Below are 25491 nucleotides of genomic sequence, written 5' to 3'. Positions count from 1 at the left end.
TAATACCTTCGGTTTGGATGAACTCGATAAGACATAGAGATGAAGTAATTGATAAATGGTGGAAAGTGAAAGTGACTGAAGAAAACTTTCAGGATATGTGATAATGCTGTGCAATACTGGAAATTCCTGAGAGAAAGAGGGAGTGATGAGAGTTGAAACAGCTAAAGGTATGCACATAGTTAATTAAATGAATATAACTGTAAAAAATGGCATTGTAGGACGTGAAAGATTTATGTGCACAATACGATATGATTGTCGATTTGTAAATATATATTACCATTCTTTTAATAAAATTAATAATATAAATAAATAAATATGATTTAAAATGTTCATACTGTCTTTATTTGTTTATAGTACTTAAGTTTTTGTGTTCAGTAGGTTAAAAAATTATTTATTTTAATTTTATTAGAGACTAAATAGCGCGAATGGGTCTTCTTAGATAAGTACCTAGTTTAAAGTGATTGTAGAGACATATTGTAAGTTAGCAGGTAAAGGCTAGTAATAAAACATTAACAATGTATCGTCTAATAATTAACAAACAAGAATTTGCGTCATAAGCACCAAAATGTAGAAAAGAACGAAAAGCATATGAAGATATCGAACCGAAAAATTATTTTTGATGCGAAATTCATATGCTATCCAGAAAATGGCGAAAAAGCTTTACCAAACGATGTAAAATACATAGAGTTACAAACATATAAATGTGTAAATAAATAGACAGAAAACTTGAGAAATACCAACGTTATTCGACTATCGATAGTTGTAGTATCGATTTTTACGGGTTATCGATACGACCGCCCATCCCTATCGATTTTTTCCCGGTAGGTTCCCACGCAAATAATTGAGAAACGATTACGAATGTTGTGTATTTCGCGTTTCGCAACCGATCCGTCGTCCCATTTCGGTAGCCGATATGGTAGCGATCGGTTGTCGATATCGAAATTAATTTTCCACGGTGTTTGAGTTAGGAGGAGGCCGCGGGCCACGTACGATTTATTATCGCGCGACCGATCGAAAAAACCCAAATAGAATTGAATCGAGCGAGGGAAAAATCGAACAATATATACGGCCGGACATAATAATAGAGCTGGGCGACTATTTTTCAATAACTACTCTATGTCAATTCCTTACTCGGAATGAAAGCTAATTCTGGGAAAAAAAGTATTTGTAAGAAAAATTGATTTTCGTTATAGTGTAATGTTAAAAGCGCGCTAAAAAGCACCAAATATGAGCATAACGTAGTTGTTTTGATTGCACTGGACTGCTTCTAAGGAGACAGGTCTTATTTATATATTAGTTCCGATGATGTGAGGGTTCCTAATGTAATTATGCATCGGTAAAAAACACAAAAACTTGTGTATTTTCGTTCGAAGATAGTATAATGTTAAAGAAATGTGGTTAAATCTCACAAGGCACGAGCCTGACGGTATAGTTTGAACATCGATAATTTATTCATAGCAATTAAATCATTACAATGTAAATATTTCCTGTTTTAAATACCTTTAATTATGCCTAAAGTGTAATTAACGTAATATCGAGATAAATAACAATGTTGATAACATTTGAGGTTAGGCATCATTTGTTTCGTTTATTGTATATATGAATCCCTAATAATTTTATTCAGTTTTATGTTACCAAATAATATGAGAATGTAAATGTTTAGAGGCATAAGTGGGCATGAAGTCAGTATATATTTCTACAAGATTCGAATGCCAATGGATTTCTAACTGAACTCACAGAAACATTCACGGCTGTTGACTATCGAACGACCATACATTCTCAAAATACAAAGAAAAAAAGCCAATATCAAATATCTGATCGAAAAAATTACATTAAATAGTTTTATGGACTATACTTGACCGGGTTAAGGGTAACTAATACATATGTGATTGTCAATTTTATCGAGTTTTTACAGCCTGGTACGCCTGTGTTATGGCAAACAGACATTTCAAACATTTCGAATGGTACTTAGGTACAGGCGATGTATGAACCCGAATGTTGTCACTGAAATCGGTAAAGTAAAAGAAATTATGCAGAGATATATTTAAGTATTCATATTAAATGAAGAAATTAATATGTTAAAGCTCGTCTAAACACAGTTTTTTCAAAGAACTTGATGAAGTATTACTGCTGCACGTGCTTATAAGTTTATAAGGCTCCTATTAAAATTACAATTTGTGCATTTTATTTACACAAAAACATTACAAGGTAACTTGATGTAATACCGCATACACTTTATCATTGCACCGAGCTGCTGAAAGTTCAATAAAATCAAACATACGTCATCAAATATATGTTGTAGTTTTTACAGCCTGGTACGCCTATGTTATGGCAAACAGACATTTCAAACATTTCGAATGGTACTTAGGTACAGGAGATGTATGAGCCCGAATGTTGTCACTGAAATCGATAAAGTAAAAGAAATTATGCAGAGATATATTTAAGTATTCAAATTAAATGAAGAAATTAATATGTTGAAGCTTGTCTAAACACAGTTTTTTTAAAGAACTTGATGAAGTATTACTGCTGAACGTGCTTATAAGTTTGTAAGGCTCATATTAAAATTACAATTTGTGCATTTTATTTACACAAAAACATTACAAGGTAACTTGATGTAATACCGCATACACTTTATCATTGCACCGAGCTGCTGAAAGTTCAATAAAATCAAACATACGTCATCAAATATATGTTGTAGTTTTTACAGCCTGGTACGCCTGTGTTATGGCAAACAGACATTTCAAACATTTCGAATGGTACTTAGGTACAGGCGATGTATGAACCCGAATGTTGTCACTGAAATCAGTAAAGTAAAAGAAATTATGCAGAGATATATTTAAGTATTCAAATTAAATGAAGAAATTAATATGTTAAAGCTTGTCTAAACACAGTTTCTTTAAAGAACTTGATGAAGTATTACTGCTGAACGTGCTTATAAGTTTGTAAGGCTCATATTAAAATTACAATTTGTGCATTTTATTTACACAAAAACATTACAAGATAATTTGATGTGATACCGCATACACTGTATCATTTCAACATACGTCATCAAATATATGTTGTAGTGATTATCGACTATGTAAAATGAACAGTTTGAATTTTGATCTGTCTTGCTAAACAAGAAGCACTTAATTTCAATAATACTAGTGTCACAGTTCCACTACTGGCGATTGTGCTATTATTGGGTACCCTTAGACTGATAAGTCTTTTTAGTCAATGTTCTTCAATATTCTATCCCATTTCATTGTTAGTAGGTCTGGAACATTGAGTCACTTCAGTACAATAAAAGCTGTAGCATTATTTCTGAAATTATTATTTCAGCTACACAATGCAGTCACTATTGATTCTATGCAAATTTATCGTTTATCTTTTCTTCTCATTGGTACCACAAAACCTATTTTTTAACTGTATAGTATAACACTTAAAATTAAGTACCAACTTAAAAAGTCTACTAAAAATTACTAACTGATTTTTTGATAATGTTTAAGAAATATATTTAATTTTTTTTGACAAAATATCGAGAAATATACTGGCGATCATATTATTACTGGGTACCTTTAGAGTTTTTACCTGCACTTGGTAATTTTGTCGACAGGCGTTATACTAATAGAATTTTTACTTAATATTCTTCAATATTCTACCACATTTCATAGTTAGTGTGTCTGGAATATCTACTCACTTCAACTCTATAAAAGCTGTAGTATTATTTTTAAAATTATTGCTTCGGTTACGGTCACACAGTACAGTCATTATCGACGAATCGATTCTGGGGAAATTTAGGTTATTCGCCTTGATAAAACCCAGTTAATTTTTTTTCTTTTCGATGGTAGCACCAAAGCAATTCTTCAACAGTGAAATATAAGTTGGATTGCTGGTGGAAATGACGGTTTGGAAATGGTAAGTGACGTCAATGTTTCGTAGCGCTTCTGGATAGGGTTTGGCCTCAAATTTTGTGTTAGTAATTTCACTTGTAATTATGAATTAAGTGTATTTTTAATAATGTAATGTAACCGTCTCTGTATATTATATTATACATCAATATGTTTGTGATTCTTCATTACAGTCATCTCTAGCCCATCGACAATCCAACAATAAATACAACAGGGCGTAATTTAACATTCTAGGGTATCTAGATTGGCGCGCGTTTCTTTTGTTTTTCGTTGACACGTCGTCCTGTCGCGATTTCTCGATTAAATCGTCGTCCAGCGAACACATTGTGCCACAATTCGCTGTTAATTTAGCGAAATTTAATTTGTACAGAAATGTAAAGTCGACCGGATTGTCGCCGCGTTTGCCAACGGCGCTTGATTAATCGGCCGAGGCCCCAGTCGAGGCGGCGACCACGACAAAAAGAGGAGGCCGTCCCGACCGAAAATAAGACCCTTTTGTCATCGAACAATGCCGGTTGTTACCTCTAATATTAGATGCGGGGTTGACTGCGACCGAGGCGCGTTCGAAATTAGAATCGGTCACGCTAATGTTGAGCCGTGAAACATCTAGCACCTCATTTTCTCTAGGATTGTCTTCTTCGATAAAAAAAAACTCAAATTACCACCGTAAGAAAAAGATACACAAAAAGCAAGACAGTAGGAACATTGGAACGATGACAAGAGAAGATCAAAACATTGACAAAATCAATTATAGCCACCAATAATTATGTATATTATCAATAACAATACAAGACTGTCTCAGAAATAAGTATTTCATTTAAGAACTTAAAACCAGAGCCTAGATCTAACCCCTGCAAATTTTTTATAGTGCTACCTTAAAAATAAACTTTTTAATGTATTGCTACAATATCAAAAATCTAGCACCTCATTTTCTCTAAGATTGTCTTCTTCGATAAAAAAAAACTCAAATTACCAACGTAAAAAAAAGAAACACAAAAAGCAGGACAGTAGGAACATTGGAAAGATGACATGAGAAGATCAAAACATTGACAAAATCAATTATAGCCACCAATAATTATGTATATTATCAATAACAATACAAGACTGTCTCAGAAATAAGTATTTCATTTAAGAACTTAAAACCAGAGCCTAGATCTAACCCCTATAATTTTTTATGCTACCTTAAAAATAAACTTTTTAATGTATTGCTACAATATCAAAAATCTAGCACCTCATTTTCTCTAAGATTGTCTTCTTCGATAAAAAAAAACTCAAATTACCAACGTAAAAAAAAGAAACACAAAAAGCAGGACAGTAGGAACATTGGAAAGATGACATGAGAAGATCAAAACATTGACAAAATCAATTATAGCCACCAATAATTATGTATATTATCAATAACAATACAAGACTGTCTCAGAAATAAGTATTTCATTTAAGAACTTAAAACCAGAGCCTAGATCTAACCCCTATAATTTTTTATGCTACCTTAAAAATAAAGTTTTTAATGTATTGCTACAATATCAAAAATCTAGCACCTCATTTTCTCTAAGATTGTCTTCTTCGATAAAAAAAACTCAAATTACCAACGTAAAAAAGAGAAACACAAAAAACAGGACAGTAGGAACATTGGAAAGATGACATGAGAAGATCAAAACATTGACAAAATCAATTATAGCCACCAATAATTATGTATATTATCAATAACAATACAAGACTGTCTCAGAAATAAGTACTTCATTTAAGAACTTAAAACCAGAGCCTAGATCTAACCCCTATAATTTTTTATGCTACCTTAAAAATAAACTTTTTAATGTATTGCTACAATATCAAAAATCTAGCACCTCATTTTCTCTAAGATTGTCTTCTTCGATAAAAAAAAAACTCAAATTACCACCGTAAAAAAAGATACACAAAAAGCAAGACAGTAGGAACATTGGAACGATGACATGAAAAGATCAAAATACTGAGAAAATCAATTATAGCCACCAATAATTATGTATATTATCAATAACAATACAAGACTGTCTCAGAAATAAGTATTTCATTTAAGATATTAAAACCAGAGCCTAGATCTAACCCCTGCAAATGTTTTATAGTGCTACCTTAAAAATAAATATATTCAATGATTATTTCCTTCAATAAAAACTCAACTTACAAGAATACAGAGACGATGACATGAGAAGATCAAAACATTGAAAAAATTAGTTATCATCACCAACAATTATGTAGATTATCAATAACAAAATAAGAGTGAGTGAACTACACAAGAGTCGAGATCTATTCCCTGCAGATTAAATCCCTTTTTATGCTACTACTTTAAAAGTTTTCAATATATTAGTACAAAATTCATGTGAATTGCACAACGCTGCGTTTGTTGATTGCAAAACTAAAATCAAGACTGAATGAACATGAAGAAAATAGTGGCACTCATTTAATATTTGTTGATTTCCATAATAATATTATTATGAATTTTATATTTTGAAGATTATATTGGACACACAGTAGAGGCCTATCAGGCTGAAAATCAAAGAACTATACTGATTAGTCGAAAAATACTCCAAATTTAAGACCTAAAATTAAAGAGATTGGTTTATCGGTCAATAATAAAGCTAATTGGGACCTATAGGATACAAAATGGGGTTGCACTAAAATATCAAGCAGACTAGTAAACGAACGCTACCAAAACAAGGTTCTTTTATTAATTATATATGCTTATAGTTACGTAAGCAATGAAGAACTATAGAGTATTACTCTTAATGTTAGCTTAAGTAATCTAATTTAATTTTAATTTGGGAAATACATATTCATGTATTAATCCCATTATAATATTCATTATAATTAAGATAAAATACATACATTTATTCTTGAATTAACATAATAGAAAGCATAATAGATCAATGTAAGTTGATACTAAAGAAAACGAAATTAAAGTATATCAACGTTGATCGCAATGTTTACTCATAATATAAATTAATAGAATAAAGACTAACATCAACCGAAATTAATTACTATATATGCATATTTATACAGCAAGAGAATGAAGGAACCCCATAACAGTCTCTAACTCTATTCACATAGATAAAATAATAACGAAATAAGAACCAACAAATATGCAACAAAATTAAAAAACATCAAGTTAAGAAAGGAAAGAATGAATCCGTTTTAGAAGAATTTGCCTGCTGTAAAAAATCTGTTATTAGGTACCCAGCTATACAACGCGTTGTTCAACCTCATGAAGTTTTTAGCTGCCATTAGTTGTGAGTTACGAACTGAATCTAAAATCGTCGGGCTTTCAATGTGTTACAAATATAAAAAAGTATCAACACGGTTCATTTAAATTAGATAAAACAACAGGGCGTGGGGAGTTGTCTAAGGCGAAGAACGGACACCAGACTATCTATCCGGAGCGCTCTCCGTGTAATTGTAACGTAAAACTGGCAATTTGTAACCGGGCCCGTTCAATTGTACACGTATCCGAGACCCTTCCTGCAAATTGCCCGCCCACTCCCGCGATAATACGGCGTCATTAAGCCAGTTCTGCCGCTAAAAGCGGGAAAAAATCACCCGCGCACAATTTATTATCTTGGAACGCATATTAGAGCTGGTCAATAAAATCGATCAACGCATCCCACGCGGTCTCGCCCGCGTAATGGCCCGTTTCCTGCGATCTGATTAGCGGCGAACGGTCCCCGAGTCCCCTTAGCAGATATTAGGTAACGAGATTCGCCAATTAAAATGGGAAAAATCCGAGATTTTAGCGGAAAAACTTGAATATGTGATGTCAGTATGCATGAAGCTTCATCAGGCTTTGCGCATGTTTCCATTTCCGGCATTCTTGCAGTTAAAAGTACCCTGAAGCATATTATTAGGAAGTATTGATACTTCCAACACAATTTTAACAAATATTGCAGCAGACAATACGAAAATACGAGTGTAACGTTAAGAATTGTTAATTGAAAATGTTCTCCGGAGATGGGTTGTTAAATTTTGTAGATCAGACCTCAGTTCAGATGAAATCAATTCACTATGAGTTAACACATTTTTTATACCCGAATAACGAAAACACAGCAATATCAACAAAAAAGAACAATTTAAAAGCATCTTGCTCTTCAAATCAGAAGAAGTCGGAGAAGTAACATAAGATAGTGGTTTTTCGGTGGGTTTCTTTCGACTATTAAGCTTCCACCACCAAAAATTCAAAATAATCTTTAGCTTGGTATATTTTATATTATTAGTAACTACGTTGTATGGTTGATTTTTGTTGATCTCTAGGTTATATAGCTTAAGCATGCCATACTACTTATAATTTAATTGTTTCTTACTTAGGTAAGTTTTTCCTTGTTTATATTATACCAATAATAATTGTATAAAATTATATCCTTTCGTTCAACAGCAATTTATTGTCATTTATTGTTATTTTTATGTTTATTTATTGTTATTGTCCGCTGCTAATTTTCTTTATTACATGATAAATAACTGTTTTGCCTCCCATCACAGCAAGTTAAGCCATCGTTCGGACAATATCTCTTGTAGTTGATGAATGGAGAAGAAGGAGTAACTAATTAACTGAATAATATCGAACAATTGTAACGCATCAAGAGCCGATTACGTAAATAATAAATAACGATCCGTTCGGTAGAAGGCCCGAGAGCAGAAACCACGAAGACAGAGACAGAGAGAGAAAAAAACTAAGAATCTGCTCATCATCAAGCCAAAGACCAGAACATACCGAAACTAACAAGCCTAACGACTAATGTACCATAACCGAATAGCAAAACAGCCGGGAATTAATTAAAACTAACTATGGAATTAATTATAAATATGTATGTAGAGTTAATTAGCAACCAAGTTTAGCGTAGTGGGTGTGTCCGGAGTAATAGTAATAAATAACGGCCTAGTTGAGGCTGCCGCCTCGCTATGGCTTCTATTATAGGGAGTTATGTTGCCCTGGTATTGTGTAATTTTCGATTTTCAGGAAATCGGAGGTTGTTCTTTGCTTTAAGACCGATAACGAAGCAATCAAATTATAATAAAACATTCATCGCCGCTATTTCTCATTTCAATTGACCATTAGGTTTCGAGGTAACATTTTTTTAAAGTTCGAGTATATAGAGATGAAAAAGAATGAATCATTGATTGAAAATTCAAGTCAAATACAAGAACAAATTGACACCATACTTATTATCAGTTCTGAAGCTGTTATTAGAAAGGTATAATGCAAGAAATATCGAGAAAATATAATGGCTTGTTATCTGTGGAGGAAAATTTTTCTAAGACAAAATAAAATACTGACAACGAATCACATGAAAGATACAAGTAGACTTAACAATAAACGAAAAAAGAACAAAAAATATAAACAATAATTATGGAAAGATAATAGAGCTCTACAATAGGATTAAAAATAATAAAATCGAAATAAGATAGAATAAGGGAAAACAACGTATATACCCAACAGACATCAAACGATACTGAGTAAATTAAAAATATATTGGAACGAAGCATTAATGGAAGATTAGGTTACATCAAAGAACATTTAATGAAAAAGGAAAAGAAGCCAAAAATATCTAAGAGAAGGAAACAAAAACAATGAATATGAGAAAATATTAAAAGTTATATTGGGAATGGAAAAAAAGTTCTCCAAATTCTACAGATATCCCTTACAATCTCATAAACAATAGAAATTGAGTTGTTTCAAGGTATAGTTCCTTTTGTCAAGTAAAAACAATGAAAGAGCAATAGTATTAGTAAAATTATATCGTTACATACAATATCTTTTAAAAATATTAATAGATATTTCAAAAAAAGTTTATTCAAGTTATAAACACGAAAAACAGAATTAATTTTCTACCTACTTTAAAATTACTAATGAAATGTATTGTTAACAATCTTAGGAAGACAAAAATGTCATTGATCAAGAAAATTTGGACCTACATAGTGTAAATATGGGGTTACATTAGAATATTGAATCCAACAGGAATCCAACTGTCTATCGCTACGTAATCAACGAAGAGCTGCAAATGGATTTACGAAGTTATCCAAGATTTCTCCTTAAACATGGAAGAAGGTTACTAAATCTCAGCAACGTGCAAGCAATACAGCTACTGGACAACTGGAAATTAGAATATTGAAGCGAACCAAACAACATGAACTTTCATAACGTATAAGTATTACTCTTAAATTTGGTTCTTCGTCGCTTTACTTGTGTATCAATGAAAGTACAACAGAAATGTAGTAATACATTAATTTGTAAATTAATATTGTACTAAGCATACCTAATGTAAGATGCAATTAATTAAAAAATAAAAGAACGGCGTCTTTAGCCAAACAGACTCAATTTTCTTATTCCAAACTAATTTAATCTTGTTACCAACGTTATGGAAACAGATAAGCGACGCAAGATCTTCAAGATCTTGCAAACATCAAAGAACAAAATTTGGAATGAAACTGGGAAATTCTCTGACCACAAGCAATTTTAAAAATACCTTAATCCAATACACTAGTAATTAGTATATAAGTAAAATCGAAGTAATTAGCGTATAAATTCGAGTGGTTAACATAATTTGCAGCGGTCAATTAATATATCACTAATATATATTGTTAATAAACATTAATGACCAAAAAAATTATTTGTTTCAACTTATAAGTATTGAAGAATATTTTTTTTACAAAATCACCATCTAAAAAACCTTTAAAATCAAATACCATACGTAATATATATAATATTAATGTTGGACCAGCCAAAATTGTAGATAATAAACGATGATTCCCATCTCGGCTAATCTGTATTGTTTTTTTTCGGCTTCCTCTGTTTGCTCGCGTCGACAGGAGGAAATAGAAAAAAAGGAGACAACAGAACCAGAGTGGTTCCATAACTGGCAACCACCAATTTGTCTAATAACGCGAAATTGCCTCGCGATACCGTTCGTTCTCAGATCGAAGGCCGGACTACGATCCAAACCGAAGATTTTTATCTAAAGTAAATAATGGAACTACTTGTCTCTCCCCCTATGATACAATAATAATTACGAAAATACGATCGAGAGTCGGTTTAGAACCGGCCGGGTGCGCACCGGGTACAAAAAATCCGATCGGTTTATTAATAATTATATCGGTTCTATCGTTGCGATTGTTGGAAAAGTTAATGTTATTATGGTGTGGCCGATTGATACATTTTCTATTACACCATTCTCAAAAACGATCTGTTCTGCTGGCGAGATCGAGATAATAGCAACAAAGGAGTTTAGTCGACAATTGTTACGGTATCTTAGACCGCGTTCTGACAATTTTACTATATCTTTAACGGGATAACGTAATTCCTGAAGGTTCAATACATCGTCCTTATTATTTTGTGCTATAATAACAGGTCAATTGAAAATTCCCGGTCTACTATAGTAAAACAAATTTTTTGGCAAAATTAGTTCTTCTTTATTCAACATAATTACCTTCAAGGGTGATACACTGATTATAGCGACTCTCCAACTTTTCGATACCATTTTTCTGGTACGATTTGTCCTTTGCTTCAAAATAGGCCTCAGTTTCGGCGATCACCTTTTCATTCGATGAAAATTTCTTTCCAACGAGCATTCTTTTGAGATCTAAGAACAGGAAATAGTCGCTAGGGGCCAGATATGGAGAATACGGTTCATCGTTTTCACTGACTTGTGACACGGTGCTTGTGACATGGTCCTTCAAACGGTCCAATAATGCTTTGTGATAGTCGCTGTTGATGGTCCTTCCTTTTTCAAGGCAGTCCATGAGCATCGCAAAATATAGACGCCATAGCCGACTGTTGCGCTTTCCCACGCTTTGGAGCGGGTTCATCGTGTGCAGTCCGCTCGGATGACTGTCGATTGGACTTTGAAGTAAAATGATGGAGCCATGTTTCATCCATTGTTACATATCGACGCATAAACTCGGGTTTATTATGCTTGATCATCTTCAAAAATTGCTTCGAATCACAATTCGTCGTTGTTTTTGGTCAAAAGTGAGCTCGCGCGGCACTCACTTTGCACAGAGCTTTCTCATACCCAAATATTCGTGAATGATATGATGTACACGTTCAGTTGATATCTTGAGAGTGTCTTCTATTTCCTTCAATTTCATTTTACAGTAATTCAAAATCATTTTGTGGATTTTTTAAATGTTTTCGTCGGTAACAAGCTCTTTTGGGCGTCTAGTGCGTTCACTATCTTCGGCGCTCATTTCACCAAGTCTAAACTTAGCATACCAATCCTTGATGGTTGATTTTCCTGTGGCAGTGTCCAGAAACTCGGCATCAAGCCAATTTTTTGCTTCAACTGTATTTTTTCCCCTCGAAAAGCAATATTTTATCAACATGCGAAATTGCTTTTTATCGACTTTTTTCACAATAACAAAAGTTGCTTCACTGAAAATGCTATAATTCACAAACTAATGATCCGACAGCTGTCAAATTTATACACGTATCTTTTGAGGGTTAGGGCTAACTAAAAATATATGGATTTAATTCTAGTAGCGCCATCTATGTGTCAGGTCGGAGACCTTTCAATTGACCTGTTATTTGTTTTTCTAGATTGTTGTGTTTTGATACTTATTGTGATTGGGTGTGATACGTTGTGATTTTAAACATTATAAATGTTAAAGAACTGTTATCGTGTTGTTTTCCGTTTTTTTTGGAGCGCTCAACATACTATTGTATTTCTTGGTTAATGTATTTGCGATCAATACGTACTATTATTTCAGAACATTTTAGTCATAGGTTGACAATCGATATAATTTCAACATTTTAATCTAAAATAGTTGTGTATTAAAGCATACAAATTAATGTAATATAGCTTATTTTAGTTATTGTTATTTCTTCAAGATTCATCTATGATAAAGGCGTAGAAATGAATATCATACAGTTTCCGTAGATAAGAACACAACGAAAGCTAGTTGCGCAATACCTAACACGTCCGAGTCCAGATTTCTACGAAACCAAGAAACGAAATAGTCGCGAGTTGTGGGAGAGTCGATAAAGCCGAAGCTGCGGCTTTGGTTCCGTCTTATCGTGACTGAAAGTATTTTACCGCATCCTCTCGCCCGGTCTAAACCAATACGAGTTATCGGCATCGGCTTCTTGTCGTTTTCTCCACAAAACAACCGGCGGAATAAATGAAAATATCATTCGCTGACCGATTTCGCGACTACAAAAACCACCCACTGGAAAAATGGCAGCGACAACGAGACTGGTCCGTTTCGGAGCGGCCATACGATGTGTTTTAAAATTACCACGTGAGTGGAATATCAATGAAAACGTTCAGTCGGCGTCTCTATACACAGATCTCTTCGCCAGATTATAAAAAAAGCAATGTTACCATATAAATTGACATTAAATGTTGTAGAAGTCTCGTTTTTTTTATTATATCGCTCTTAAAGTCACCTAAAAATATTATCCTGCAAGTTACAGTCTAAAAACATTTTTATCATATTTTGAACTGTTAGAGATAGTCAAGAATCAATTGCAATACATAATTTGCCTCCAATTTCACATATAGACTAATATATTCGTAAGTGTATTGTTATTTATATTACAGAAACAAGAAAATTGCCAACATACTTGTTTTAGGCCTATATATTCTGACGAGATTATAAAAAAGCAATATTATCACCTAATTTGACATCAAATTTTGTAAAGGTCTCGTTTTTTTTATGATATCGTTTCTTAAGTCACCTAAAACTATTATCCTATGAGTTACAGACAAAACCATAGTTTAAAACATTTTTATCAATATTACATTATACTTTTTACATTTCATACTGTTACGAATAGTGAGCAATCAATTATACAATATAATTTAGCTTCAGCTTCACATAACTACTGACATATTTATTAGTGTATTGTTATTTACGTCACAGAAACAAGAAAATGATAAAAATTGCCAATGTTCCTCAGTGATTATAGGGAAAAATAAATAATAAATTGAGGTAATGAAAATAATGTAATTATCATTTTCATTATTCGTCCAACAATTTATGGGATGTTGACTATAAATCTCGTTTTTCAAGTGTTCTAAATTACTACAAATAGCCAATAAATACTGGCGTCATAGCCACCTGATTTGGCTTGAAATTTTATATAAACCTTTATGTTTTCAAAAATTAAACCAAATTTACCGCTGCCAATAGTCAAGAAACAATTATAGAATTCAATTTGGTTTCAACTTTTATATAACCCTCATACATTCATTAGTTATTTTTGTTTTTACTACAAGAGGAAGAAAGTGTTTCAAAATGGCGAGGAATCACCAATTTTCCTGACTATGTGCACAAAAAAAAAAGAAATAGGAAGATCTCATTTCAAAATAAATTCGAAATTCTATACCTTTTCAATAGCAAAGTGAAAAAGTCTGATAATATTAAGATTTAACTTATTATACGAATAACTACACAAACCAGATTTTTTCCCAAAATAAAGAACAAAAACATTATTATTTTAAAGAAAATGCAGAAAATAAAGGGTAAAAGTTAAAACTACTCCTCTGATGTAAGAAAACAATAAAATCAATTGATTTTAAAACTAAATTCACTTCTTTGCGTAAAAAAGTACATTAATTAATTTGGCATGACATTTTACGTACATTTTAACATTCTAAATTACTTTTACGAACAGTAACTAACCAAAAAGACGATTCCGATAACAGATCGATTAATTATAATAACCGTAACCCATTAGAAGCAATAATTAACATCGCCGAGATCGTCAAGAGCTAATTCTGATGCCATTACAAACACAGAAACCCACAACAGTTACTCACCTGCCCAGACCGTGGAGACAGGCGGTGAAATATGCGGTTCGTTTTTTGCCAGCAAAAATCGTCCTTCGATAGATCACAGACAGGGACTGACCCACGCATACGCTATCCAGGTGATTTATCCGGATTATTACTATGAGAAATACCAAGGACGATATAGGCAAAAATGTACAGCTGGTTACAGATCAGTCAGATATACAGGGGATAGACGAAATAACGATTATGCGCTTTGTTGTTGCAACGGTTAAAACAAGCGTTCGGTGAAATGCGACAGCAGAACTCATCAGTCACTTGTACGACAGAATATCTAACATATGTTTCATCCGTTGGAAACTATTCAGACACTACGCTATTCCGCGAATAAATGCAGCTGTTTTAAGAGCAAATGCTACCTCAACACCTTATAAATAAATAAATGTTGTGCATATGTTCAGGTTGATTATTTTGTCCATCCCCTGTATTTATCCAGAAAAATATGATACAGCTGATGTCTGGGAGCGTTCATATTTTTTCTCGGAACGTAACTCGAAATATCATCAAAAATATTCCTAGGCCAGCACAATCACTAAACCTCAACCTAATTGAACCATTTGGCGGATGTTTCATCCCTTGGAACATTGCGCTGGGATATATTCAGACACTCTACGAATCTGTTCCGCGAAAAATTGCAGCTTTTTTTAAGAGCAAATGCTGCCTCAACACCTTATAAATAAATAAATATTGTATATATATATATATATATTTATATATATATATAATATATACATATGTATATATATACATATATCAAGTGTTCATATTATTTTGTCCATACCCTATATTTCTGACAGGTGATGTGTGGGAATGTTCATATTTTTTCTTTGAACGTTACGCCTCCTTCAAATTCCCTATCATATAACAGTGTGACTGTAGATGCAACTAGAAAAGTTCAATCTTGACTTGAGGAATATGGAAATATTATCAAACATCTTCGTTGGCCAGGACAATTACCAGACATCAACATAATTAAACCAATTGGCGACTGTTTTATCCGTTGGAACATTCCGCTGGAAATTATACAGGCACTCTACGAATCTATTTCGCGATTAATTGCAAACTGATGTAAATATTTCAGGTGTTCATATTATTTTGTCCATCCCCTATATTTATCCAGAAAAATAAGGAACAGGTGATGTCTGGGAATGTTCATATTTTTTCTCTGAACGTTACACCTCCTTCAAATTCCCCACCGACAGATGGACGGCATCAATTATTCACTCCCGATGTACTCCAGATAGTCCGTCGTCTGCGACTAAAATTACCGGCATCATCCACCCACAGTCTCTAGACGTTCTTCCGCGGGACGCTTAAATCTGGAATACGGCTATTTCGGGGTGGACGTGCCGTGACGCTCCGGTCAATTTGGACGTATCATCGCCCACCCGGTCGACGCTATTCCGCATATACAAATCGTCCACTTGTTCCAGATAGTTTTACAAAGTCAAATTCCATGTCGCGAGGCTTATTTCAAACGGGTCGGGTATTCCACGGCGTTGGCGTGCTCTCTCACGATGTTAACATAGAGATTATCTCGAAACTTGGTACTGAGAAAGTCCATACCGCCGTTTTTTTATAATTTTTTTATATCAAGAAAGCTCCTTCGCCATTTAACTATTGAAATTTGTTTCCTATAATATGAATTGGGTAGAATATAATTTTATCAACGATATATACCTATAGAACATAAAGACTATCTTGAATGGTACTGTAAAAGTCCATACCACCGTTTTATTATTATTTATTATATCACGAAAGCTTCTTCCCCATTTCGTTGTTTAAATTTTTTCCTATAATACGAATTAAGAACATCTATTTTTATCAGCGATATATATCGCTGATCAAAAAGACTATCTTGAATGGTACTGTAAAAACACATACCACTGTTTTATTATTTTTTTTATACAACAAAAGATCCTCCGCCATTTCATTTTAAAATGTTTTTCCTATAATATGAATTGTCAAATTCCATGGTTTTTGGCATTCTTCTACACAAAATAATAGTGCTCCATTTCATATTATTGAGTTTTTCAGTGTTTCCATAAGCTAATAATGTAACCGAACTCTGCTGACGAAGCCAATCAAAACCTTTTTGAGACTTACAGATATGCTTCTACGTCATATCTAATATTTCGGTATTAGTTTCAATTACTTAAAAGTGGTGATTCTGATATTAATCACAAAAAATCTACCTTTACGACCAAAATAATGTAAGAGAGCAGAGCAAGACATTGACCTGAAAGGCTTATTGAATGAAAACCCAGTACAAACTGTTAAGAGAATCTTCAGACAGCTAGCAGTTCATAAATCAACTATTTCCAAAACTTGACGTGCCATGAAAAATATTCAAACGTGGGGAAGTTGACAATATATTAAAAAAGAACAGTTTTCTTCGGCGTATGGTTACTGACGATGAAAAATGGATGTATCGCGACATTCCCAAAGGTAAAAAATCTTGGGTTAGTTCGGGAAAGCGATCCAGATTGACACCGAATCACGAAACTCTTACTAAATGTCTAGTAACATAAACTGACGGACCTATTGTTGTAAAAAACACCAGCAATAGCGAGTAATACACGCAAAGTTATCCTACTAAACAGTTGTGGCTCGAATCGCAAAAATGGATCGATGGTTCTTGCCGGAAAGATGGGAAGAAGTTTAAGAAAATGATAACCAATAATCGATTTCTGATTAAAAATAAATTAAATTTTATGATAACTATGTATTTAGATAGTTCACTTTTAAACAAAATTCAAACAGTAGATTTTTTGAGATTCGCCTTCGCCACTTTATTATTATAAAATATAAAAGCGCATTCGCCATTTTCGCATTAAGGTATAATTATAATCGCAAACAGCATCGAACACGATAATTGACTAGAAAGAACGTCCGCAGATGGTTTGAGGAAGAAAGACCGAGCCGATCCCGTCGAATTAACAAAGAAATACGGTAGTGAGTCGTTTCCCATTGATTTTTATATATAGTTAAAATCAAAGTGCGCACTTTAAACGATGTTTCTGCCCTCGGTCTCTCTCTCTCTCTCTCTCTCTCCCGGTCGATACGACGAAAAAAAACGCAAGTAATAGTGATAATTGAGGCTGGTTCCGAGAAGCGACGACTCAGATCCGCAGAACTAATAGTTCTGGTCGGTGGTGGTACTGTGTGCCATCATCGCGGTCCTTTCTAACCGGCCATTCCGTGGCCGGCGATGATGCCTTATTAAAAATTAACTGCTCTCGGAGCCCGCGGAGTTTCCGTAATAAAAAGTTACGCTCGCCTGGCCACCTTTGATTTAGAAGCGGCCTAAATATAATAATCTCGTAATAAGAATATATACCACTAAATAATAGTAATAAGTACCGCGGTCAAAACGGTACAGTTATTCGACATTAGCTGAGTAAATAAATTCAGATCGTGGACACAGGCTGCTGGACGCCCGATCGCATCGACGTCACGCTCGAATACGCGCAGGGGACGTCTTCATAGGAACGTTCGCCGTAATTCCTTTTATTTTCATATTTATGGCTAATAATCACATTACAATTTGCTTCATTTAAAATTACAATTCCGTATCCGATACCGGGGAAATATTCATCGAAACAACATCCTTTTACAGACAGTTATCGTTACGTTATAGTTTTCCAACCGTACGCGATATAAAAACAATGTTATATTACAAGAAATTATTTAAAATATTTTTTAAAAGCGCATTCACCATTTTATTATTACTTATAACTGTCTATTGTTATTTTTAACAATAAAAATGTTTCGAGCTCAAATATATTATAATGACCAATGTCTTAGTAATAAAAAAAGAACAGCAGTTTCTTTCTTGAATAATTTCTCCTTGGAAGCTGCACACATCACATGACGTCAAATTAAGTATAGAAGTAATTCTATAGAATTAGAAAGTAATTTTAAGTATGAAGATATCGCGTTTATATAAAAATATCGAGAAAATATTGTGATGAAATGATATTTTGAGCATTTTTACTGCTATATTAGAATATTATTACCAATTATATTAAGTGCTTGCATGCATTTTGATCAGCGATAACTATTGTTGTTACACAGCCTATCCTATCTGTTATATTTGAGATTTTATGCATTTTTCTATATAGAACAACAATATTCCATTTGTTTTATTGGGTTTATTCAGTGTCTAATGACGCTAATCATGGGCATACTTTGCTTTTGTTGTTTGGTTGGAAGAAAGTGGCTGCCGAGGCCCATCAAATACATTTAAAAAGCTATAGTGATGCTACTTCATCATATCACAGTTGTCGGTTTTAGTTTCAACAACTACTATAACAGAAGAGTAGTAATAAATTAATTTGTAAGATTTGTAAACATTAAGACGTAATTAATTTAAAAAAATGTATGAAATATCTGATAATAGTAAAATGTATTCTATGAGTGAAGAAAATATTAAAATAATAAAAAGTAAAAAGAAATAGAGAGAAAAAAAACGAAAAAAAAACCTAAAGAATTGGTCTTTAAAAAATATTCGTAAACGCATTCGCCATTATATCACTACATAAACTCTGATTGATATAACATGGTAAAATTTTTCTAGACGTACTTTTATGACACATAAAATGCTCTCAATGTAAAATTTCCGTACTGCATGGAACGGTAGACGACAAAAATGTAATAGAAAAAGGCGCATTCGCCATTTTTTCATCATCGCTGTATAAGACTAATCACGGTAGGCGGCGGTACGGATTTGGTAAAGGAGAACCCTTTGTCCGGATAGACGACGACGACGGCGTGCCGGACCCGCGGTTCCGAGACCTCGCTCCTTGAAAAACAAAACGTTTTACATAGTTGCGCGTCACCGAAATGGCAATGGCGGCGTCGGCCGGTAATTAAGCTCGTCGATAATTACCGTAGAATTCGAAAAATGCCGGTCAGGTGGCAGCACTTCTGCGAACGGACGCATATGGCCACCGTCCGGTGCCGATTGGCGTTGAAATCAGACGCCCGAGGGCCATCGTCGATCGTAAATCTTCACCTAGCCGTTCCGGGCACTCGGAGAAATGCTCACGTCCATCGCCACCGTTCCCGGAAGAGGTACGCGCTCGATCTGAATCGGGCGTCCATCGGAAAAAGTCCACTTCGCCTATAAACGCCGAAGAAAACAAATAAACGACTTTATTCGTCACGTTACATCGGGCCAGAACAATCGATAAATATTGATCAGATTTCGCACTTATAACTAGACGCTTTTAGTAAAATGCCCTTAGAAGGAGCGTGTCATTTCAATTACAGATAACGCGATGGCTCGTATAAGGATTAGGAATGTAACAACTATGAAGCCATAACCGATAACCGAATAATTATTAACCAGGGTTCTTGTTTTCGTTCTCGGAACCATTTTTATTGGACTCAGTCCTTTTTAGTACCCAAACAAATATTTATGTTGATTATCGTTACCAACATTATCAATTACCGCGTAATTATTCAGAAATTCATTGTCCGATTTGATTGATGCCCCGACGTATAAACGAAGCAATTAATAGTTGAGGCGAAACTGAAGATGCCGATGATGGTATCGGACCGACAGAAGAGAAAATTGATGGTAGGAACTATTAGCGATGATTATGATTGGTAAACATTAACCCGACCAACGCGCATTATAAATATTGAACAGGCAGAAGTCGGAATCGGCGTAATTGGTCGTCGAGCGATGCGATATCAACCAGGAAACCGTACCTACATCCAACAGGATCCTTGTACTTGCAGAACAAATCAATTAAATCAGTAAATGGGGACATTTATATCAATTAATCACTGGGCGGCAACGAAGCTGGTCTTTTTTTTGTTAAGGTAAAACAGAGGATTTCAATTAAAATCTTCGCGTTTAACACTCGATCGATATCAATAAATCAGTATCGGCATCGATTCTACAAGATTCGAGCTCGATATTGGATAGGAAGTGTGCAGAATCAGCGTGGTAGGTCTGAAAATGGCGTGTCTTTCTATTAAGTACTCAGTTCATCATTAAGATACTGTTTCTTTATCATTCCTATTGTAAGGATTATAGCAAAATGTTACCTAAATTAATCTCTGTTATATATATGATAAACATGACTGTGGGGTGGTTTTAAAGGATTTGTAGCTCCATACTGAAAACTTATTGTTCCTTTTTAATTATAGTTACATTGAAAAATCAATATAAACGTATAAATATTAAATATTGAAAGTGGTTATCGAGCTATGGACAGTAATTTATCATTTTGGTATTTTCAATGTTGCTCATCTATCTATTGTTTTGGGAATGATGCATAACATTTCTAATCCTTAATACCAAAAAACCTCTGACGATCATCCGTCTGGACCACAAAATTATATCAATATTGTTCGATTTAAATGAAGATAAAGCCTTTTTTAAGACCAACATATCAGCAAAACTTATAAATATAAATAAAAAATAATTTGGTCACGTATCTCAATATATAACAATAAACAAAATTATTTTCGCTTTTTAACACCAGAAAGTGTATTACAAACGTGATGAAGATTAAACGAAGAAAATATAAAGTAAAATTATAGAGCAGAATTAGATTGTTTCCATTCATACATCTCTCAATATATCGATAAATAAACTAATATTTTGAAACAATATTTTCTTACTACAAAGATTCTATCCCAACCATTCGTCTTAAATGCCCAGTTATATCAAAAGAGTCTTGAATTGTTTATAAAGTGATACAGTATACAGAAATTTGATTAACTAACGAAACGCCGTAAACAAATTCTGTTTTTTAAAAGAAACATATTAAAACAAGTTTAGAAATATGAAAGAAAAATTAGATTGGTTATATAACCCAATATATTGATAAATAAAGTGATATTTTCAAAAAATTACGATCATATATGATAGAAAAAGTTTGTTTTCCTTAATAATGGGAAATATGTGACAATTGCTCATTTGGATCATGAAAATAATCTGAATTCTGGTTTGGATCGCTCGTATATTTCTAGAAATGACTCTAGGAATCAATGTTTGCCTCAAATGAAGAAGATTACTTAGAAATTATTCACATTTTGTACACAAAGCTTTAGAAATAGCAAATAAGATCGTATACCGATAACCAAACTGATATTTGCACAAAAATTAGTAGCAACACTGTGGCCGATATGTTTAGAGTTAATTTAGAGCTACAGCCAACGAAAGCACCGCGTGATATTCATGGGAAAGAATGCGTTGAACGACCGGTCGACGGGTCCTAGATCCGCGCAATAAAAACCCGAAATTAAGTCATAAAAACACCACAGCCATAAAATACATCAAACCCCACGAACAATAAAACAGTCGAGCGCTGGTCTCTACCGCCATCAATTACACGGCGTTTTCAACCCCCCGAAGAATCCTCAGATTAGGATCTGTAAACGTGACGCGGCGAGAGAGAGAGAAAGAAAAAGAGAGCGGAATGATGGAAAATCAATCGTTTTTCCTCCGGACAGCAGGTGTCTTCCGATTTGGCCCGCGGAAATCAATAAGACGGCGGCGGGTTTTCATCTAGATGGTAGATGGTCCTTCACGGCTCCGCGGGTGTCGATGTTTACGTCTCGACGGTGTACGGGGAGAGGAGGAGACGGATCCAAAGGTGTCACATGAAATTTTTACGTTGGTCTTATGCAAATGATCTCCGGCCATCGTCAACAGGTGGTTCTTGAACGCATCCAATAAAGTTCCGATGGAATGGAATTTAATGACAGTTTAGCGCTTTTATGTTTTCTATTATTAACGGCGTAACTGTTTCCATCCGAAGCGACGGTTAAAGAATGTTTATATTACGATTCTAACGTTATGACTTACGTATTATGTTTGGTTCGGTCCGTCTAATTCAAAGAACCGGAAATCTGGAGATTATTCATGATCGTTTTCATTGATCACCAAATTACAAGAGACGCCACAGCAAGGAAAAGGCGTTATAAGCTATCATAAAAAAAATTAGAAAAAGCTGGCAGAAAATTGACTGGCTATAACAATATAAAAGTCTTGGAAGTTTCAAATATCTAGAAATAGAAGATAATAAACAAATTACAAACAAAATATATACTATTTACATAATATTATTTATATCTGCCCGTGTCATAAATTAAATTCAAGAAATGAAAGATCAATATACTTACAAAACTATTATGAGAGAAAACCTAGGTATACAACTGATATGGCGAAAGAATCAGTACAGAAAATACATTAAAAACATTACACACCACTGTTCAAAGATCATACATATATATATATATATATATATATATATATATATATATATATATATATATATATGTATGTATATATAAACATAACAAATAAAAAAATGTTGAAATGTAGAAAATAATATAAAAATATGCAAACAAAATAGAAACTTATTATGAAACAATAAAGACAAATTAATCAGATACAAAAAATCTATTCTATTCACACATTCACGCAAACTATTCACGGGTTCTTTTTTACAATTAAGTGTGAGTTATGAATTATGTCCAAGAAACAGAATACTCATTAAAATCCATAATAAAAATTCATCAACATTGGATGTTATAGAGAAGATCTAATGAGACCTAGAGAAAATGACTTAACTGTTCAGTTAAGTGACAAACTAATAGTATGGTATCAGATAAGAGATAAGAGAAATAACAAGAAAAGACCTGGACTCAAGGGAAAACTTTCAGAAATGGGAAAAATAGATAAGAAAGAATTATTACTGAGCTATATCTTATCACCGAGTTTATCTTGGACCAACGTTGTGGTAGCTGGGTTTTTGACACTATTTTGTGTATTAGGAAATGTTCTCTCTGATTTTTGGGTCTTTCCGATCGCATATTCTTTGATTCGCTGAAAGTTCTTTGATTTGTTGATTTTGAGCTGCGTTACCATAAGTTTTAAAAATGTTTGATGAGCTTTAGCAGCAGATTTCTTTTAATTAAATAACAAAAGTAATGAATGTTGTAATTACTGTTTCAAGTGTTCTATAAAAAAATACACTGAATATCTTAACTAAACAATTCTAAATGAAAAACTATTGTTTTAAGTAGACACATGTCAAAACCATCGAATTTAACAATTAGGTAACAGTTGTTAACTTCGCATTTTAACCAATAAATCTGGTTATAATATATGGCTCTATTATATGAATTATTTAAATTCTTCAATCTTTCTTGCGTACTACCGAACTCAACAACTTTCTGTTTGGATGGAATAATTTATTTATTTGAACTTTGACAATAAAACAAAATATTACAGTACAGTGACTTTGTTGTTTGAATATTTGAAACTTAAAAGAAAACCCTGGAACTCTGTCGCAGCGCCACCTACCGGCTCCAGTTATGAATGTATAAATAAAGAATTATATGTATATAAAGATGAGTTATTCTATAATATGAATTGGGTAGAATATATTTTTATCAACGATACCTATGGAACATAAAAACTATCATGAATGGTACTGTAAAAGTCCATACAACCGTTTTATTATTATTTTTTATATCACGTAAGCTTCTTCGCCATTTCGCTTTTTAAATTTTTTCCTATAATACGAATTAAGAACATCTATTTTTATCAGCGATATATATCGCTTAACAAAAAGACTATCTTGAATGGTACTGTAAAAACACATACCACTGTTTTATTATTTTTTTATACAACAAAAGATCCTCCACCATTTCATTTTTAAATGTTTTTGCTATAATATGAATTCTTAAATTCCATGGTTTTGATATTCTTCTACACAAAATAATAGTGCTCCATTTCATATTATTGAGTTTTTGAGTGTTTCCATACGCTAATAATGTAACCGAACTCTGCTGACGAAGTCAATCAAAACCTTTTTGAGACTTGCAGAGATGCTTCTACGTCATATCTAATATTTCGGTATTAGTTTCAATTACTTAAAAGTGGTGATTCTGATATTAATCACAAAAAAGCTACCTTTACGACCAAAATAGTGTAAGAGAGCAGAATTATTACTGAGCTATATCTTATCACCGAGTATATCTTGGACCAAGGTTGTGGTAGCTGGGTTTTTGACACTATTTTGTGTATTAGGAATTTTTCTCTCTGATTTTTAGGCTTTCCGATCGCATATTCTTTGATTCGCTGAAAGTTCTTTGATTTGTTGATTTTGAGCTGCGTTACCATAAGTTTTAAAAGTGTTCGATGAGCTTAAGCAGCAGATTTCTTCTAATTAAACAACAAAAGTAATGAATGTTGTAATTACTGTTTCAAGTGTTCTATAAAAAATACACTGAATATCTTAACTAAACAATTCTAAATAAAAAAAACTATTGTTTTATGTAGACACATGTCAAAACCATCGAATTTAACAATTAGGTAACAGTTGTTAACTTCGCATTTTAACCAATAAATCTGGTTGTAATATATGGCTCTATTATATGAATTATTTAAATTCTTCAATCTTTCTTGAATACTACCGAACTCAACAACCTTCTGTTTGGATGGAATAATTTATTTATTTGAACTTTGACAATAAAACAAAATATTACAGTACAGTGATTTTGTTGTTTGAATGTTTGAAAGTTAAAAGAAAGCCCTGGAACTCTGTCGCAGCGCCACCTACCGGCTCCAGTTATGAATGTATAAATAAAGAATTATATGTATATAAAGATGAATTCTATCGATGTACCGTAAAATTCTCCGGACAAAATAAACGCAGAAGATATTAACTGATAGCCAACGATATCGACGAAGAACGAGTGAGGTCTCCTCATCGTGTAGTACCATTTTCCACTCGAGCTGATGTTCGGTATGCGACAGGCGT

At 33.4% G+C, this 25491-nt stretch overlaps 1 protein-coding gene across 1 annotated transcript in view; it reads right to left on the bottom strand.

The window, feature by feature from the left end:
• Positions 1 to 25491, bottom strand: part of LOC143203374 (uncharacterized) — an 89984-nt gene that overhangs the window by 7458 nt on the left and 57035 nt on the right. The gene's annotated exons all lie outside the window — the stretch shown is intronic.

The sequence above is a fragment of the Rhynchophorus ferrugineus genome, unplaced genomic scaffold (genome assembly GCF_030347505.1).
Source record: "Rhynchophorus ferrugineus isolate W39M unplaced genomic scaffold, kcgeb_rfMv2 rfM10, whole genome shotgun sequence".
NCBI classification, from domain to species: Eukaryota; Metazoa; Arthropoda; class Insecta; order Coleoptera; family Curculionidae; genus Rhynchophorus; species Rhynchophorus ferrugineus.
Note: the sequence above shows the minus strand (reverse complement) of the source record. Positions and strands in the feature narration are given on the sequence as shown.